Genomic DNA, 20,613 nt, shown 5'->3' on the forward strand with positions numbered 1-20,613 from the left:
TCTTCCATACAAATTAGAAATGTTTTATATGTGAATGGATTAAAGCATAATCTTTTGAGCATTAGTCAATTTTGTGATAAGGGATTCAATGTCATGTTTGAAACTAATGGTTGTAAGTCATTGACATTGCATCTAATCGGATTATGCTTGTTTGTCATAGAATAGGAAACATTTACATGGTGCATTTAGACTCTATAGATATGACTAATTTATGCCTAGTTTCTAAGGATGATCATGATAGTTGGTTATGGCATAGGAGACTAGGTCATGCTAGTATGAGTGTTTTACAACGGTGAATTCAAGGTGATTTGGTTCGAGGACTGCCTAAACTAAAATTTGATAATGACAAAATCTGTTATGCTTGTGCTAAAGGAAAACAAAAGCGAGTTTCTTTTAAATCCATTAATGATGTATCAACTAGTAGAGTATTGCAATTGATCCATTTAGATCTTTTTGGACCATCTAGAACTACTAGCTTGCGTGAAAAACAATATGCATTTGTCTTGGTAGATAACTATTCTAGATATACTTGTGTTCTATTCTTAAGTACTAAAGATGAAGCATTAGAAAAATTCATCACGTTTTCAAAATTAATCCAAAACGAAAAAGGTTACTCTATAACTAGTGTTAAGAGTGATCATGGAACTGAATTTGAAAATCTTGTATTTACTGAATTTTGTAATTCTAATGGTATTAGTCATAATTTTTCAGCACTTATAACCCCTCAACAAAATGGAGTTATTGAAAGGAAAAATCGAACTTTAGAAGAAATGGCTAGAACCATGCTTTGTGAAAATAATTTTCCAAAATATTTTTGGGCGGAAGCCATAAATACTGCTTGTTATGTTAATAATCGAGTAATGATTAGGTCTATTTTGAAGAAAACTCAATATGAACTTCTTAAAAATAAAAAGCCTAACATTAGCTATTTTTATCCTTTTGGATGTAAATGTTTTGTTTTAAACAACGATAAAGACAATCTTGGAAAATTTGATGCTAAAAGTGATGAAGGAATTTTGCTGGGTTATTCCTTAAGTTCTAAAGCTTATCGAGTATTTAATAAAAGAAATTTAGTTGTAGAAGAGTCTATACATGTTGTTTTCGATAATAATCTCCTTCCAAGGAAGAATTCTTGCTTGAATGATGATGTAGGTATTATAAATACAAATGATGTTAGACATGACGTTGGAGAACCATCATCAAAGGAAGAAACGAAAGATGAGGAAACTCATGATCCTCTCGAGAATCCAACCATTGAAGAAAGAGAAGTATCTTACCCAAGAGAGTACAACTATGTCAAGGATGGAGAAATCATAGGTGATCCATCCAAAGAGGTAACAACTCGATCTTCTCTTAGAAATATTTGTAATTATGTTGCATTTATCCCATGCATAGAGCCTAAGAATATTAAAGAAGCATTAAATGATGAACATTGGATTATAGCTATACAAGAAGAGTTAAATCAATTTGAGAGAAGTAAAGTATGGACATTAGTTGAAAGGCCTAGTAATAAATCTACTGTAGGTACTAGATGGATATTTAGGAATAAGCTTGATGAGAGTGGTAATATAGTGAGAAACAAGGCTAGACTTGTTGTTCAAGGGTATAGTTAAGAAGAGGGCATAGACTATGATGAAACATACGCTCCCGTAGCTAGGATGGAAGCAATTAGAATGTTATTAGCATTTTCATGTTTTCATGAATTTAAATTATATCAAATGGATGTTAAAACTGCATTTTTAAACGGTTTTATTAAAGAAGAAGTGTATGTGGAACACCCTCCAGGTTTTGAAGATTCAAAATTTCCGGATCATGTTCTTAAATTGACAAAAGCACTTTATGGTTTAAAATAAGCTCCTAGAGCTTGGTATGAAAGATTGTCAAACTTTTTAATTGAAAAAGGTTTTTCAAAAGGGAAGGTTGACACTAGATTGTTTTTAAAGCATAAAGGTAAAGATTTATTATTAGTTCAAATTTATGTTGATGATATAATATTTAGTTCTTCTAATGATGTTCTTTGCCAAGATTTTTCTAAGCTAATGCAAAGCGAATTCGAAATGAGCATGATGGGGGAGCTCTCATTTTTCTTGGGACTCCAAATCAAGCAAAGAAAAGATGGCATCTTCATCAATCAAGCTAAGTACGTCAAAAATATGCTCAAGAAGTTTGGGCTGGAAAATGGGAAACCTTATGACACTCCAATGAGCTCATCAACAAAGCTTGACTTAGATGAAGGAGGTAAATGTGTGGATGTTAAATCATATACGTCAATGATTGGATCTTTACTTTATCTAACTGTAAGTAGACCATACATTATGTTTAGTGTTTACTTATGTGCTAGATTTCAATTATGCCATAAGGAATCACATTTACTAGATGTTAAGAAAATTTTTAGATACCTTAAGGACACTCCTAGTTTAGGACTTTGGTATCCTAGAGACTCTAGCTTTAGCTTGCATGCATTTTCTGATGCGGATTATGTAGGATGCAAATTAGATAGGAAAAGCACCTCCGGTACTTGCCAATTCCTTGGAAATATGCTGATTTCTTGGCTTTCAAAGAAACAAAATTGTGTTGCATTATCTACCACTGAAGCCGAATACATTTCAGCTGGTAGTTGTTGTGCACATGTTTTATGGATGAAACAACAACTTTTTTGATTATGGAATTGAAGTAGGTACCATTCATATCAAGTGTGACAATACTAGTGCTATTTGTCTCACTAAAAAATCCCATCCAACACTTTAGAACTAAGCACATTGAAATAAGACATCACTTCATTAGAGACTATGTCACTAAGGAAGATGTTGTTCTAGAATTTGTTGATATTTTGCATCAATTAGTGGATATCTTTACAAAACCTTTAGACAAGAAACGTTTTTGGAAACTTAGGAGAGAATTATGTTTAACTGACCTATCTTCACTTAGTGTTTAAAATAATTTTAGCACTTTTAAGAATAACTGAAAAATGCATATAATAGTATTTTTTATTGCATTCATTACTTTTAGTTAGGGGGAGTTTATGATTCTTGGTGAAAATTAACTTTATGTTCAAATAAATTTTAATGATAAATTTGATTGATTGAACATGATTAATTTTCAATATATGAGTTGCCAATACCATTAGAGAAAATTAATTTAGCATTTTGAGTGTTTAAAATCAGATTTTATCAGTTTTGGTGCAGAGGGAATCGATACCCCCTTGAAAGGGAATCGATTCCCCCTCTGAAGGGGAACCGATTCCCCCTGTAGGGGAATCGATACCCCCCTGGGGTTCTATTTTTTTTAACACGGGTAGAACACCCCTAAACTCTCAAACCCTCTCTTCTCTCTTGCCGTCATTCCTCTCTATACTCTCTCCTTACCTCCATATTTCATCAAAAAATCATTTTTAATCAGAATTCTCTTCAAATAATCTCTCCTAAAACTGTTGGAATCATCAAAATCGTGCAAACTTCATCTAATCTCACTCAAATCCGAAAATCTTCAAGGTATTTTTCTAAAACTTCTTTTTCATCAATTTTTGATTTTAAAACTAGTTTTAATTAGTTCTAGGTTAAACTTTAGATCGGACATTGATTGTTTAGTGATTAGAAACTATATTTTACAACTAATTTCATAAAAAACACAAGAATTTTCCAAAGTTCTTTGAAATTTTTGAAATAAAAAAAACTGTTTTTCAAATTATTTTGTTTTGATTGAATTATGTTGTTGTTATGAAAACTATACATATATTGACTCTCAAAACATTATTTTTCAATAGTTTTCACAAACTTTGACCATTAGGATTGGTATAAAGAACCTTGAAATATTGAGGACTCAATTGAGTTTTGGGATTGATTATTTTGCATACATATGTTTTTAAAATTGAAGGTTATCTTTTCATTCCGATTATCTTAAATCATGTCTCATAAACGTTCTAGGGCCTCCTCTAGTCGTTCTAGCCAACCTCCAAACTAACCTCCAAATCATCCACCTATCCTACAAATTTATATTCTTAATCCCGATGAACCAAACATGACCATTCGCAATTCTTGTTTCAATGAACCCGGTCGTAAACAAAATATCTATTTTAGGTTTTGTCAATACTTTGAGTCCTACAAAATCCAGGAAGAACGTATCCCATCTCTTCAAGCCATGTTAGACATCAATTTCCGTCATCTTACTACTCTTTATGAGTGGAAATTTGACAAACTCTTCGAGCTTGAACCAATTGTCTACCATCAACTTGTTCGTATCTTCTACTCTAATGTCGTTTGCATTAAAAACTGAGAGAAAACCTTAACCATAGGAATCTGATCCTATCTTCTAGGATGATTCTTTTATCTTGACTCGGAATCCATTGCCAAAGCATTAAGATTAGATAATGAAGGGTTAGACAATGAAAAACGTACGGTAGGATCTCAATATAAGCGAAGGGATAGTGCAAGTGTTATAGACCTTCATGATCGTTTTCTTCACCTAATGTTCTCTTGGTGGTTTCGACCATCCGGAGGCCGTTACTCTACTATTCGAGCCTTAGATCTATTTTGGCTTCATTGTGTCCAAAATAATCTCAAAATTAACCTTCCACATATTATTTTTTCTGAACTTGTCGAAACCGTAAATCTTGTTCCCAATAAGAAATTATGTTCTTCTTTAGTTTACGGTTGTATTCTTAGTAATCTGTTAAAGAAGGTTGGGCTTAGAGTTGGTCTTGATGCTTCTTTTCCCCTCAAAAACCAAATCAATCTATTTTCTTTAACTAAATCGGGATGAAAGATTAATGAAAAAACTAGTCTTTGGGTTCGTACCGGTGATCAACCTCCGGAAGAAAACGACTCCGACAATGAGCCAGAGCAACACGAGGAACAAGAACCTATAGAGAAACAACCTCGTCCAGAGTATCAAATGCCTCCATACTTTCGATCTTTTATGGAGAACATTGATTTGAGGCTTGCATTTATCGATTCAAATCTGACTGCTACCACCGAAACGATGAATTGTCGTTTTGATTCGTTGGATGAAAGGGTCGATGCACTTTCACGTGATGTGACCAATATTTGGTCACATTTATCTCCTCCTGATGCACCGATGGACGATTAGGCCGTGTTCTTGCTTATCTTTAATGGATCAAAACTTCAAACTTATTGTTTTAACATTTTGGATATTTTGGAATGTTTGAATTTGTGGATTGTTTGACTTTGAATTTGTTTGAATTTATGGATGTTTGAACTTATATTTCTATATATTTGGTTTGGTTAAATTTATTCATTATTGCATCATTTACATCAATTAGATATATGACCAATTTTGCCATGTCACATTGTTTATGAATATTGATTATGAAACTAATGGCTAACGTTTCTCTTGATTGTGATCTTAGCAGCTTAAGCTATATATATTTATAATAAATTGGTTAAATGATTTCAAAACCTTGTTTAAAATATTTTAAAAGTCTTTTTGATTTAACAAAAAGGGGGAGAAATGTTAAAGTGTTTAAATGGGAGAAATGTTAGGGTAAGGGGGAGTAATTTGGGAGTAATTTCAAAACTTGATTTCAAAATCTTAAAATTACTAAAATGTTTTGTTATATCAAAAAGGGGGAGATTGTTGAAAACATTTTGATATTTCGATATAACAAATTAAGATAAATGAATTATAAGATTTTTCCAAAAATATTTTCTAAGTATATTCGATATAATTATTCGAATATCAAAATATTACTCCAAATCTTTCAAAAGTCATTTTTAATCCTTACTCAAGTGTAAAATTAAGTTTTAATCTTAAAATTATTCCAAAATAATTTTACAAAGTATTTCGAACCATTTCAAAGCCAAAAATTCCAGAATGTCCAGAGGGAACCGATTTCACCCCCCCCCCCAAGGGGGTATGATTCCCCCTGGCTCCGAGAAAAATAGAATGCCCGGAAGGAACCGATTCCCCCCCAAGGGGGTACCGATTCCCCCATGTTTAACAGTCGAAATATTTGAATTTTACACTTAGGGAACCGATTCTCCCCACGCTCCAAGCTGTTTTATTAATTGATTTCATACTAAAACGGCTCTATTAACTCCACTAATCTTCCCCAATGTTCAGAATCATTTGAAGGTGTATTTAAACAAGCTTAGAAGCCATTGATCAACAACAAGAAACAAGTATCAACAAGAATCAAGAGAGAATCAAAAAGAAAGCATCAAACCTCAAGTTTGAGCATTTTCAAGCCTATTTCATTCAATATTCATTTTTGCTTTCAAGAACACTTATTGTGCTCAATTGTATTATTCTTGAGTGTTCTTTCTTTGTTCTAGAATTGTGCAAACATCTTGCCTTGTGAGGATTTTCTTGTAAGTTTGCAAAATTTGTATTGTTCTCTTTGGGAGAGAGTGTTCTTAAGAATTTGGGGTATAATTCTTGAGGGATTTGTAAGGTTACTCTTTGTCCTCAAAAGAAAGACAAATTAGTGAATTTGTGGAAAATCCTTAGTGTGGATAGCTAAGGTAGTGGACGTAGACTTTGGTTGAGAAAACTGAACCACTCTAAATCGCTGCGCAATTACTTTCAATTTTCTGCACAAGCTTCCACCGGAATTTTTATTTTCCAATTCACCCCCCTCTTGGCCATATTCATAGATCGATTAACTCAACAGAATAATAGGACTCGAACAATCTTTGACAAACGGGTATGTTCCCTATTCTTTCAGGGAGTATAAAACTCAAACAATATTCAGCAAACGTGTCCGTTCCTTATTCTTTCAGGGAGTATAGGACTCGAACAATCTTTAGCAAACGTGTCTGCTCCCTATTCTTTCACGGAGTATAGGACTCGAACAATCTTTAGTAAACATGTCTGCTTCCTATTCTTTCAGGGAGTATAGGACTCGAACAATCTTTAGCAAACATGTCTGCTCCCTATTCTTTCAGGGAGTATAGGACTTAAACCATCTTCATAAAACGTGTTTGCTCCCTATTCTTTCAGTGAGTATAGGACTCGAACAATCTTCAGTAAACTTATCCAATCTCTATTCTTTCAGGGACTATAGAACTCGAATAATCTTCAGCAAACGTGTATGCTTCCTATTATTTCAGGGATTATAGGACTCCATCAATCTTCAGTAAATGTGTCTACTCTATATTCTTTCAGGGAGTGTAGGACTCAAACAATCTTCAGCAAACATGTCTGCTCTCTATTCTTTCAGGGAGTATAGGACTCGAACAATCTTCAGCAAATGTGTCTGCTCCCTATTCTTTCAGGGAGTATAAGACTCAAACAATCTTCAGCAAACGTGTATGCTCCCTATTCTTTCAGGGAGTATAGGACTCGAGCAATCTTCAGCAAACGTGTATGCTCCCTATTATTTCAGGGAGTATAGGACTTGAACAATCTTCAGAAAACGTGTCTTCTCCCTATTCTTTCAGGGAGTATAGGACTCAAACAATCTTCAGCATACGTGTCTACTCCATATTCTTTTAGGGAGTATAGGACTCGAACCATGTTCATAAAACGTGTCTTCTCTCTATTCTTTCAGGGAGTATAAGACTCGAACCATATTCATAAAATGAGTATACTTTACTATTCCTTCAGGGGAGATCAGACTCGAGATTGATTTGCTTCACTATTGTTTCGTGAAGGCTTAAGATTAATTTGTCTCACTACTCTTCCATGAAGGCTTAAGATGATTTGATTCACTACTCTTCCGTGAAGGCTTAAGATGGCCCAAAGGACTTATCATCTTGCTCGGAAGCCTGACAAATTACCCGAAGGATTTAATCATCATGTTCGAAAGGCTTACTGATGGCTTGCTTCACTACTCTTCCGTAAAGGCTTAAGATTGATTTGCTTCACTACTCTTCCGTGAAGGCTTAAGATCTATTTGCTTTAGTACTCTTCCGTGAAGGCTTAAGATTGACTTGCCCCAATCTCATGTTTGTAAGTTATTTTAATCAATTGATTTGCTTCTCTATACACGAGAATCTTTGTTTTTTCTCCTATATCTGATAGTCCTCACGTCAAAGTAATGCTTCTTCTGAGGATTAGACCTCTCTGTTCTTCAGGGAACATGATTCTTTATGTTTGAGGTTTAGAATATTTCTTTCAGCTTGTCAGGCTTTTGACATCATGAATCTTCTCTTGTCACTTGAAAATATGTCAAAACCATGTGTTTAAATGCAAATGGAATTAAATGTAATGTATTTTCTTTTACGCAAATGTTGTTCTTAAGAATGCATAAATGTTGATTCAATCTTCATTTGACTCCAAAGTGGGGAACTCAGTCTTTTTCCACTTGATCACTCCTTTCTAGAGTTTATTTTAGATATCAGTGAAACAACTTATGCTTGTAACTTTTTATCCTTATAAAAATGAAATTCATGAGTGCTCCTGTGAAATTGACTATAATAGGTGTTCCTTAACTCCCTTAGTCCATCTTTACTGAAACTCCTTATTTAGATAAATTGCCATTGTTTGGCTAGATGAATTCATCTTTATTGTGTATATATTATAATCGCCTTTATCGGGCTAGCAGAAGGGTTCATCTCATCACAAAATCTTTGACTTGACAATTGCAGTAGAACAAATACTGAACTGCCAAGTACCCGAACAATGTCATGGTTTGAATATAATCTATTCATAAAGCCACGACTTTTGAGTTTCCTCTATAACCAATTGCTTTAGTGGAATAACTCAGCTTTATTTGTGTACATATATAATTACATTATGGGTATACAGATTCAACTTCTTAAGCTTGTTAAGAAGAACCTATTATAGTCTAGGTGTTGTTGAAAGTTAGAAAATATCATCCTTAGAGTTTAATTTCCAAGCAACTGGCCTAAACTAGATTCACCTACTCGATTATTCCATCTGTAAAGATCATGATCATCATTGAACGTCCTCAACTGAAGTGTAGTCTATTCAGTTTTGTAACATCATACATAAGAGATGCCCCATGTTATCCGCTCCTATGCATACTTGAATACCAAGCCTCTTGTTCATTCCCTTATAAGAGGATAAGGTTATATCGGTCCCCGCAATAGAAATGTATGCTGTTCGATTGTATTTTCCGGGGGTAATATCCAAGGTCCTTGTTTTATCAGTTTTTAATCATGTCACTTTGTCAAAGAACTCTAACTCTGATCATTTACAGATTTTTTAATTCAGTTGATATTGAAATAATTTCAAGTTGCAAATTCAATTCAATGCTCACTCTCTTTAAAGTAACATAAGTTTATTTAAATATTTACAAAAAACTGATAAAGGATAAAAAATAAATTCAAACAAGATGTTGCAAATGAAATAAATCTTCATGATGGAATGAAATAATATCTTCCTAATTAGGATGCCATAGTACTCATCTAATGCAGCGGTACTTGACCCATACGGATGTTACACATTGTGCCTTGATACCCCACTCGAGTTTGTCATCCAATGTTCCACCAATTCTTGTGTCAACGTCCCGTTTTCAAAAAGTTTATCTATTTCCTTTAGCAATAACCTACAATTCCCCGTAGAATGCCCCAATGCCCCCAAGTGGAAGTCACAAGATGTGGCCATAAGGGTTGGGTTGCACTTTCACTGGCCTCGGTGTGAGGTATCACTAGTAGAAAAAACCCCTTTAATGACGCGCATTGCGCGTCATCTATGGGTGCGGATGACACATATTTACCTATCGTTGAAGCCACCGACATGAATTTCAGATGATGCGTAGCTGTGTGTCATAAATATATGACGCGCATTTATGACACACATTTATGACAAAAATTTATGACGTTCATTGAGTGTCATTGAAGCCCCCGTCATAAATTAAGATGACACACATTTGTGCGTCATAAATTTATGACACGCATGTATGACTTACATTGCGCGTCATTGAAGCCCCCGTCATAAATCTGTTTGACATACATTTGTGTGTCTTAAATTTATGACACGCATGTATGACTTACATTGTGTGTCATTGAAGCACACATCATTAAAAAAGAGGACAAACGTTGGTTTGTCGTGATTGTATTTCGTAAATTATATATATATATATATATTGTAGATTGACAAATAATCAAACTAAATCACATTGAATGCCTCATAATACTAAATCTATGTATCATATTATATATAAGCAATCCATTTGCATACAATATATTCACGTTAAGTTATAAAAAATATTGTATTAATCATATGTCGATACAAAATATCAAGGCACAATAAAGTTTGCCACATAAGATACCCATTCTTTGCGAATATCATCAATGTCATCATCCGTGTATTCTTCTTTCCCATCGCCAACCTAAGTAAAAAATATGAAATAAGTATATAATTTATACTTATTTAAATTGAAGTATATAATGAACTATTAAAGAGTACTAAAATGACCAATTTTACATATGCATTCTTTGAAGCATAATAACATTATGCAAAGTCATCAAATCAATAGCATTATAAAAAGTACCAACTTTGTTCACAACAATATCACCACAAATAATAACATTATGCACTATATGATGTGAAAATCAACGATGTATATGCTTTCAATAAAAAAAAATATATGGCATGAACAACTGAATCAACCTCATGTTCTTCCACAATGGAGCTCTAATTTTTTAACTTTTGGCACCATGATTCCTCGTGCTAAAATGAATTATCTTTTGCTTCCTAAATTCATCAAACTCACAAAGCTTCAATATGACTTATTGATCATAAAATCTCATTTTTGTCCAGTTCGCATCCAACAAGAAAGTGAAAGTAACAATTGCATCATCTAGAACTATTGAATCTACAGGACATAAAACTCGACAATCATTTGTTGACCTTTTATCACCACAAGAGAGTCCCTATTACGTCTAGAGTACTTGAAAAAATAAAATTTTGGATTTTAAGTGCTAGTACGTGTCAAATGCTTTCACAACTCCATCGAACATTTCAAATTATTCCTTTAGACATTGATTCATATATCGAAAAATATTATCGATTGCCACATGCGTAAAATGTGTAATTACATTCAAGAATTCACTCATTACTTATAACAGAATCTATAAGTAGAAGCAAATAACAAGAAGTTTACCATCAATGTAATCTTTCACTAAGTTAAATTCACAAGATTTTTAAGTTTGTTTCAAATTATAAACGATAACCTACATTCTATACAGAAACATGAATCATCAAAATAAAAAAAACATTTCAAACTACAAGGTGATAACTAGAAGTCTAGAATAGCATCTAACTATGAGTTTTTCAGCAGAAATAAAAAGAGCATGGCAATTCTTATTAATATGAATAGACAAGATGTTATCGTAGATGAATTTCCAATAATATCATCCTACTTCAAGTCCATATGATAGTTCTACGACTAATATGTATGTATGATATGACAGATGTATATCAGAAAAGTTTGCTTACATTCTTATTGACCAGCACTTGAAGTCCGTTCTCGACTATCTCTTTCATGAACTTACAAACATAATATCCACACTCGGTACCTCCCGACTGACGGGGACACTACAAACAATTTACAATAAACGATTAGTCAAATTGAAAGCTGCAATTTAAACCAGAAATGATCGTTCGAAGTCCTCACCAAAACATTGATCCAATTGAGGCTAACCCTTTTGTTAGATCCACTTTGAGTGGTGTACAATTTTATTGCCCTATAAAATTGATAAATATATCAAAGAATATACTATAATGTTTTGATAATTTATGTTACTTACGCATCAATAACTTGCTTCAACTGCTGATGGACATTGGTAGGCCCCAAGCAATCAAGATAATAACAACTTGTTGCTTTCATATCTATCACCGCCAACACCCAATGTCTTTTATAAAAACGAAAAACCAAATTAAGTTTCTAAAATATATTGATAATCAAATGAAAAAACAAACACGGGATTATATGGCATTAGGACGATGTCATTGTCCTTTCTTAGAGACAATCGATCTGTAATACTTCGAATTGCCTTATCGCTATTTTTGAATTTTGCCTTACGTCCTGATGGCGATATTGCAGACGGGCTCATAAAACAAATTCCATGATCTATTTTTGGCCCATTCTTGATTTCCTCAAACAAATACCTATATATTAACATTAGACAAGTACGATGATTAAATATATTGTGTTTGAATAAAATTAAAATTATGCACTTACATCATATAACAAGTAATCGCAGAACCGGTCATCTCATTCACAGTAAAAACCACTTCAAAATCTTCCCAAGTTATGTACGTGAAACTCTCGTACCCAAACATATCGTCCTCACATTGCACTTTCACGGACTCCACATTTTTAAGTTGTATATCAACCATACGTGCAAAAACTTTCAAAACACGGTTGCTTTCAACTCTTAGCCTTGTCCTCATTTGTGCTCTCGTCCTACTCCTTTGCGGTGTTCCCTCATCCTTTTCTTTCTTTTTTTTCCTTTTCGGTGTCCCTTCTCCTTTCTCCTCTTCCGTTTTCCTTTGCAGTGTCCCTTCTCCTTTCTCCTCTTCCTTTTCAACAAGTTCTCTTTGTTGTTTTTTTCATTTATTACTTTCTACTTCATCTCCGTTCACACGTTTTTTCCCATAAACGCCAACACTTTTTCCTACAAAAAAATATAAATATATCATTTAAATTAGACATATATAATTTCTTTAAATAAATGAAAATATTACCAAATCAGAGCATCGAATGACTAGATGTCTAGGCAACTTCATTAGGAACCCCACTTCATCTTTAACCTTGTAAATGAACTCCTCATCTAGTGGAAACGGTAGTAAAGCGTCTCATTGCACACTTATTTCCATCATTACTTCAACGTTTTCACCTGTTATATAAAGTTATTACTATGATACAATATTCTAAAAAGTCAAAAAGAAAAATGATATTTTTTGTAATACCTGATAGATCATTGTGCTTCACTATCATTCCTTTGGCAACTATATTGGAGGCAATATCAATCGCAAGATAACAGGAAGTATCCTACAAATTATATATATATTAGTTGTAGTCAAGACTTACATTTAATTCATACTATAATTTAATAAGACTTACAAGTAATTCCTCGGGTGGGTTATCTTCAAAATCTGCTTTGCCCCACCCTTGGCAACTTGCGCCTTCAGAAGCATGATTCATCCATTTTTGTAGTTTCTCTATTGCACCTTCAATTTGGTTGAACCTTTTATCAATCTTTTTCTTCTCACCATCTAAGTAGTTCTTCATGGTATTGGGTAAGTAAAAGTATTGGTGTGGCATTACAAATTTTCCCATCCCTCGTACACGCCCACGTTGTTCCTGGGTACCTAGGGCTTGGGTAAGCATGTCATTTGTTCCACAACTGACCTCTCCTAAAGTTTCTGACTTCTGCATCTCTTCTTGTAGTAAAAGCAAATATTCATATTCAAAATATTCAAAGGATTAAAACTCATATGGTTCTATAACAATAAGATGAAAATAAATAAAGTAGGAATGTTCATAGGAACTTACCATTTTATCAACAATAATCTGGACATTCGGGTCATAACCTCCTTTTTTCATTTGTCTTGCCTTTTTCCACAACAATGTTTTATCAATCTCGTCTTCCTCCTTTCCCGTTTCTTGCATATAAATTAAAAAGAATAACAACAATGAATTAACATAAACAATTGCACATATAAACTATTCAACTAATTTACTACATACAATCTCAAGAGTTAGTTCAGCATATCCCTTTCTACTCAACCGATAATTGTATCTATGTTGTCCACGCATTTTTTTTGTTTTCTGACTAATTTCCTGCATTAGAAACATTAAAACAATCAAGACTGGTTTCTAAAACTAATATATATAACAAATACAGACTGGTTTCTAACCTCCCACTTATTTGAAAGTCTTTGCGATATAAAAACCTTCCACTCATCTATCTTTAAATAAGGATACATCTTTGGAGGGTTGAGCAAATTTGCATTAGGGTCATTCTTAAACTTCTCAATGAATTTCTTATACAGATAATGCTTAAAGTTCTTCCACTTTGTCCCAATGGATTGAAGGGTGTTCTTTCGACTCCTTGGATCAAGTTCAAAATTCATCTGAAACATAAAGCATTAATTAAAAAAAATATTGTTTTAACAAAAAAAAAGATTAATTGGAAGTTAAGATCAGATGTTAGACATAACAAAATGTATTGCCATAAGTCTTCTTTTTTTCCTGTTCATCATCTCGCCAAGTGGCATAAGTGATAGGCACCATTGATCTTGCTACCATGCCCTCAAAAGAAGCAAGTTTCGTTGCTTCAACGCCAATCGGAACACCTTTTTTATTGTAAGTAACGATAACTTTTCCTTTAGTAGTTTTCCCCTTTATTGTCAGGCCTCTTTGTTTAGAGTCTTCATTATGACTAAAAGACTGATCCGATTCCTTGGTACCAAGTACAACCTGTTTTAACATGATTCAAATAAAAAAAGTTAGTACATTGCTATTTCTTGCAGTTGGGACAGAATTAATAACATACAGATGTTGAAATAAAAACATACCAAAAAGTTCAAAAAGATTTTATTTTGTACAAAATATTTTAAATTAATATGCCCTCGCCATCCGGGCGTGTACACAAGAAATCATCATCAAGTTCTACTAAATGTGAGTCTTGTGAAAAATCAAAAGTAGCATGGTATTCCAACATATCATCAGTTTCACCATTTTCTCCATACTTGTACATCTTATGTGGTGTGAAGCCGACAACAGACAAATTTGCATCTTGTTGATATTGAACATAAAAAACTTGTTTGGCTTGACTAGCTAATATGAAGCGTTCAGATTGGTGATCAAGCCTAGAAAAGTTAACCATTGTGAATCCAAAATCATCTTTTTTTATTCCACGACTATCAACCCAATCACACATGAAAACAGGAACAGTGAATATGCGATAACCAAGATCCCATATCTCATGTATACGACCATAGTAAGTAACAGCTCCATACATAGGATTTGAGTCTTTTGAACTAACAATCTGCTTAACATGTGCAACTAGAGATACTCCACTACATTGAGTTGTTCTTGATTCATCTCGAGATGTTGTATGGAACCGATACTCATTTATGCCAAAACTGATATATTTCTTCACAGCAAAACTTGGCCCTTTGGCCAACCAACGAACACTCTCACAAATGTCTTCCCCTTTAGCGAAATGTGTATCAACCTTGGACTTAAGCCAACTAATAAATGTTTGACTGTGCTGAGTCTGCAACCATTTACTATTTCGAGAGGCACGAGGGTTATGATCCTTCAATTCCAACATATGTTGCCTAAATAATATTTGAAGATAGAATCATATTAGAAGTTATAAAAAGTTTAATGCATTACATAGAGTACAAAGAAGACACAGTGGTTCTTACTCTATATACGGCTCCACATCAGCAGTGTTTCGTAATACATAAAGATGAGCTTCATCAAGTAGCTTAGCATCTACAACCTCGATTGTACCCCGTGATAAAGGTTTACCGGTGCGAATTTTTTCATCAACACGTTCATGAGGATTGCCAATTGATTTCATGTTTTTTAAGTAGTCTGAGCAAAATTCCAAGGCTTCCTCTGCCACATAACATTCTGCAATACAACCTTCGGGTCGATGATGATTCCGTACATAGCCTTTGAGTGTTTTCATGTATCTCTCAAATGGATACATCCACCTAAAATGAACCGGGCCACATAACCTCACCTCTCTAACTAAATACACCATCAAGTGGATCATGACATCGAAAAACGAAAGAGAAAAATACTTCTCTAACAAACACAAAGTTAATACGATGTCACTTTACAACTTGCCTAGCTTATTAACATCAACAACTTTACTACACAACACGTTGAAAAAATAACACAAACCTAAGATTGTTTTCCTCACTTTCACATGTAACACCCCCTTTATTGCAAAAGGGAGAAGTTGTTGCATCAGTACATGACAATCATTAGACTTCAAACCATTCATCTTTGATACATCATCAGACACGAGATTCTTGAAATTTGAACAATACCCATCAAGCACTTTTATGGTAGAGAGGGTCTCGTAAAACTGATGTTTTTCTATGGTATTCAATGTGTAGCACGTAGGCGGAAGCCAAGTACGAATTCCTCTTGGTTGAGTTTGTAATTCAGGCTTAATGCTCATCACCTCAAGATCTTGTCGTGCTCTTAACCCATCATTCGTCTTGGCAGACAAATTCAACAATGTCCCATAAACACTCTCACACTTATTTTTCTCTAAGTGCATAACATCTAACTGATGACGAACGAGCAACTTCTTCCAATATTCAAGTTCAAAAAAATTGATTTATTTTGCCAAAATTTAGCTCTCTCATCTATGCTTTATTTTTCCTTCTTTGACGTTTCTTCTTTGACGTTTTCTTCTTAGTTGTTGTCTTCTTACCCCATGAAGTCTCAAACCCCGTCAGATAGTCGTAAATCTCTTCACCTGATAATGGTTGTTTTATAACATAATTCTCTTGTTGATTGTTGAAAAAAAAATTTCTTTTACGAAGAGGATGTTGAAGTGGCAGGAATCTTATATGACTAAGAAAGCATACTTTTTTCGAATTTGGCAACCACTGTGAATAAGTATTCTCTCAACATATTGGACACACATAATAACCTTTGGTAACATACCCCGAAAGATTACCATATGCGGGAAAGTCATTTATAGTCCAAAGTAATATTGCTCTTAGATTGAAGTATTCTTTCTTATAAGCATCGTATATCTTCACACCAGTTTCCCACAAGAGTTTTAGATCTGCTATCAATGGTGCCAAGTAGACATCAATATTGTTACTAGGTTGTTTTGGACCTGATATCAATAGAGTCAACATCATGAATTTTCTTGTCATGTACAAATAAGAGGGTAGATTATAAGTTATTAAGATAACCGGCCAACAGCTATACTTGGAACTTAATGACTTGTGAGGTTTGATACCATCAGCGGACAAGGCTAATCTAAGATTTCGTTTTTCTTCTCCGAATTCTTTCCACGTTATATCAACAAGCTTTCAAGAGGGGGAATCGCGAGGATGACTTAGCATACCATTATTAGCCCGACCTTGTGCATGACAAGTTAAGTCTTGTGCCATTTCTGGTGACGAAAACATTCTCCTAAATCTGGGGATGGGAGGAAAATACCATAAAACTTTTTAAGGTACATTTTTGGTATTATTCTTCCAATGAGATGTGCCACAAGTTCGACATTGAGAAGCTTCCTTATGTTCTTTCCAGAATAAAACACAATTGTTTTCACATGCATGAATTTTTCATATTGTAGACCTACTCCTTTTAGAAATTTCTTGGCATCATATAAGGAGTTAGGTATTCTATTGTTTAATGGTAAGACATCTTTTAGGGCACCTAACAATACTTCAAAACTAGCCTCAGACCACCCAAATTGACCCTTGATATATTGGAATTTCAATAATCTACTAAGTGCATTATACTTTGACCCTACGTAAAGTGGCTTCTCACATTCTTCAAGAAGTGACTTCAATTAATCGGGTTCTTTTTCTACATCTCTGAAGGCATCATGTAGCATATCTCTTGTATAATCAAAGTCGGGAGGAATAGATTTGTTAGGGCATCTAGAATCAAGCTCGAGCTGTCTTTCTCCATGGAAAGACCAAACCTTATAACTTTCATCGAAGCCATAGGAAAACAGATGATAGCACACGGTCTGAATTGAGTGGTGCCACAAATTGATACAATGTATACAAGGACATTGAATAAGATCTGAATTTGGATCATTACTTTGTGCAAAGTCTAGAAAGGTGTTTACACCCACTTCATATGCATCAGATGACCTATCAGACAAAATCCATGCTTTATCCATCGACCATTACTTACCAACCTAAATAATTATAAAGTATTAGCAAAACTACAACTTTATAACTGATGATTGATGAAATATTTATATAAGATATAAAGAACAAAATGTTTACCCCAAATTACCGAGTACAAAGTAACACTAACAAATTCATTTTGTACTATGCTATAAAACAATGTTCAAGGGTAATAACCCATTCATAAAATCTAAAAAACCTATTCGAAACTGGAACAAACCCTAACAATGTTAGATAAATTATTGATGTTAGCCTATTCGATATCTTCTAACATTCTTGGTGTTAGCCTCAAAATCTTTGTCTTGTGCTTGTTGTAATTTAAGTTGAAGCACATGGTTGTAACATGAGAAAGCCTCATTGCCTATAATCGTAATCATCATTCAAAGAATGTATTCTTATCTAAGTTAATAATCGTATTTTACGTTACTTGAATTCGGGTGTGAGCATCAGATAGGAGTACATGTCTGAAATGATTATATTAGACAGAAGATTCTTAAAAGTCATATGCTAGTACCTATATGACAGACAAAAATTTTAGAAATAAACACTTTAAGAAACGAATGAAAAGTCGGAGCAACATATAGTTACAAAATTCGACTAAAATAAATAATAAGATAAGATGCCATTAACCAGTATACCCCGAGAACTGTGGATATTATGTATGGGGCATTTCTTGAGAGAGACTCAGCAAAGGAATGTCATGTTCAATCCAATGATAGCATCCATGCCAAAGTTATGGCAACCTACATTTATCAAAAACAAAAATTAAATTTCAAGAGGGAGTGTTCAGTTAAACTAGCAAAACAATAAAAAGGGAACTATACTACTCGAACGTAAGTATGAGTGTTGAATACATGTATTATTAGATTTTTTAAAGTTATTTCTATGCATTTAGAAGATCTTTGGAGGTCATATCCACATATCTATATGTCCGATACAAAATGTCAGATATCGATACTTCAAATAAAAAGAAGAATCCAAACAACATATAAAGCAGAAAAAGGAAGGAAAAGTTGTGTTAGTGAAACATTAAGTACCAATGCAAAGGACAGACCCATATATTTAAAGCCTCTTCACTAATGAAAAGTCCACAACCAACAGCCATAAGTAACCAAAAGTAAATCCATCTGAAACATGGCAATTAGGTAAAAAGTTGAAGCCATTCTAGTTAGCAAATGAAATACATATGTGGGAACTGGGAAGCAGAGGAACCTCCCTGACTCCTCATTTTTTTTAAACAAAAGAATCCCAAACATAATATAACCTTCCAAAAATCCTCGAAATATATATTATTGTAGGGTCATTCAGACCTATATCGCTTGGACTCGGAAGTGAGCAATGGATATGGGATTCTTTTTTAGGTTTATCCATGTCGAACAATGATACTTCAAGTCAAGTAAAACAAGATATGTCTGTAAACATTTCAACAAGCATAAAAAACATATATCACAAGACAATAAAAGTTTAACATTTTTTAAACCAAAATACATAATCCATCAAAACCCAAAAATCAAAAAGAGATCAAGAACTAGCATAAGAGTCCACTGAAGTAAAAAAAACCAAAATAACCCACTTAAACAACCTATGAAATGAACAAATCAGTAGCGATTAAACAAATAATAGAAAATGAAACAAGCATGCATGCAACAAATCTCGATTCAAAAAAACATATATGAAGTAAAAGCATCAAACCCATTAAATCAGACAAAATAGAAATCAACAAACCCACAAATGTTGGAATAGAGAACGAGGATTACCTGTGGAAACCCTTGATTTTTGAGTCCCTCGACTGCGTTGTGGTGAATGGTCAAACCGGTACTGGGAGGTTGCAAAGACAAAAAGGGAAAACAGAGAAAAATGGGAGAAGCACAGCGTAAACTTTTGTTAACTAGGGGGAAGCAGAAGCGGGAAATTAAGGATGAAAAATAAGGGGGCGGAATTAGAATACGACTCCTAAAGATGACACACAAAATTCATTTGTACTCCGTGTTTTTCTAAAATTTTTGGATTATGACTATTAAATATGACACACATTATTGTAAGTCATAAATTGTTCAGATTTTAAAAAGCATGACATTTTTTATGACACACATGTTTTGCAAGTCATAAATTAGCGTGTGTCATCGTTCGTGTGTCATTAAAGGTATATTTTCTTGTAGTGTATTAACCTTTAATTAGATGGGGGTACAGATCTGAGATAGAAGTTTGAAACACTTTTAAAGCATTTTTCAATCATAGGACTTTCTTTTGTCAGCTCATGCAACTAGTTGCTTCTTTTCTTTTATGGTTATGGGGACTCTGGGCATAACATTAATTCACCTCATTAGCTTTCGCTTTTCCCATCATGTTCTCTGTCACATTTTCTAGAGTCGTACCTAATCCTTGGAGTTGACTTGGATTACCATACTTCCCAACATGTTCTTGATCATATATTTTCATCGCATTGGCGGCACAATCAACATTCTAATTTTCACTTGAAGTCTTCATCTTCTCTTGGATAATAGGATTCTCTAACAATTTCTCCCCATATATCACTGTAACCATCATGCTCATCAACTTGGACATCTGTTCTATGGATTACACTTGGAACTTCCTTGCTTCATCAATCATTTCTTGTTGGGTCTTTACAAGTTGTTCTTGGATTCTCTCATTCATTACTTTCTATCTTTCCAAAAACACACCCCGAGTAACTTCAATTTGCTTTCAGAGCTTTTGTCATAGTATCCTTCATGAGTTACTCTCATGTTTTCTTGATTGATTCATATAAAAATGCTTAAATTAAAGCAGTGCGAATGCAAATGTGGATGCCAAATGCAAATGCAAAAG

At 33.8% G+C, this 20,613-nt stretch overlaps 1 long non-coding RNA gene across 1 annotated transcript; it reads right to left on the reverse strand.

Moving 5' to 3' along the window:
• Window positions 1-1,075: 1,075 nt before the first annotated feature.
• Window positions 1,076-18,775, reverse strand: LOC120209782. The gene is made up of 3 exons (XR_005524437.1): window positions 18,642-18,775; window positions 11,457-11,463; window positions 1,076-1,086 (listed from the first exon to the last, which is right to left on the reverse strand). It is a non-coding gene; the product is annotated as an uncharacterized LOC120209782 (long non-coding RNA).
• Window positions 18,776-20,613: the final 1,838 nt, after the last annotated feature.

The sequence above is a fragment of the Hibiscus syriacus genome, unplaced genomic scaffold (assembly GCF_006381635.1).
Source record: "Hibiscus syriacus cultivar Baekdansim isolate YM2019G1 unplaced genomic scaffold, ASM638163v2 tig00020138_pilon, whole genome shotgun sequence".
NCBI lineage: Eukaryota > Viridiplantae > Streptophyta > Magnoliopsida > Malvales > Malvaceae > Hibiscus > Hibiscus syriacus.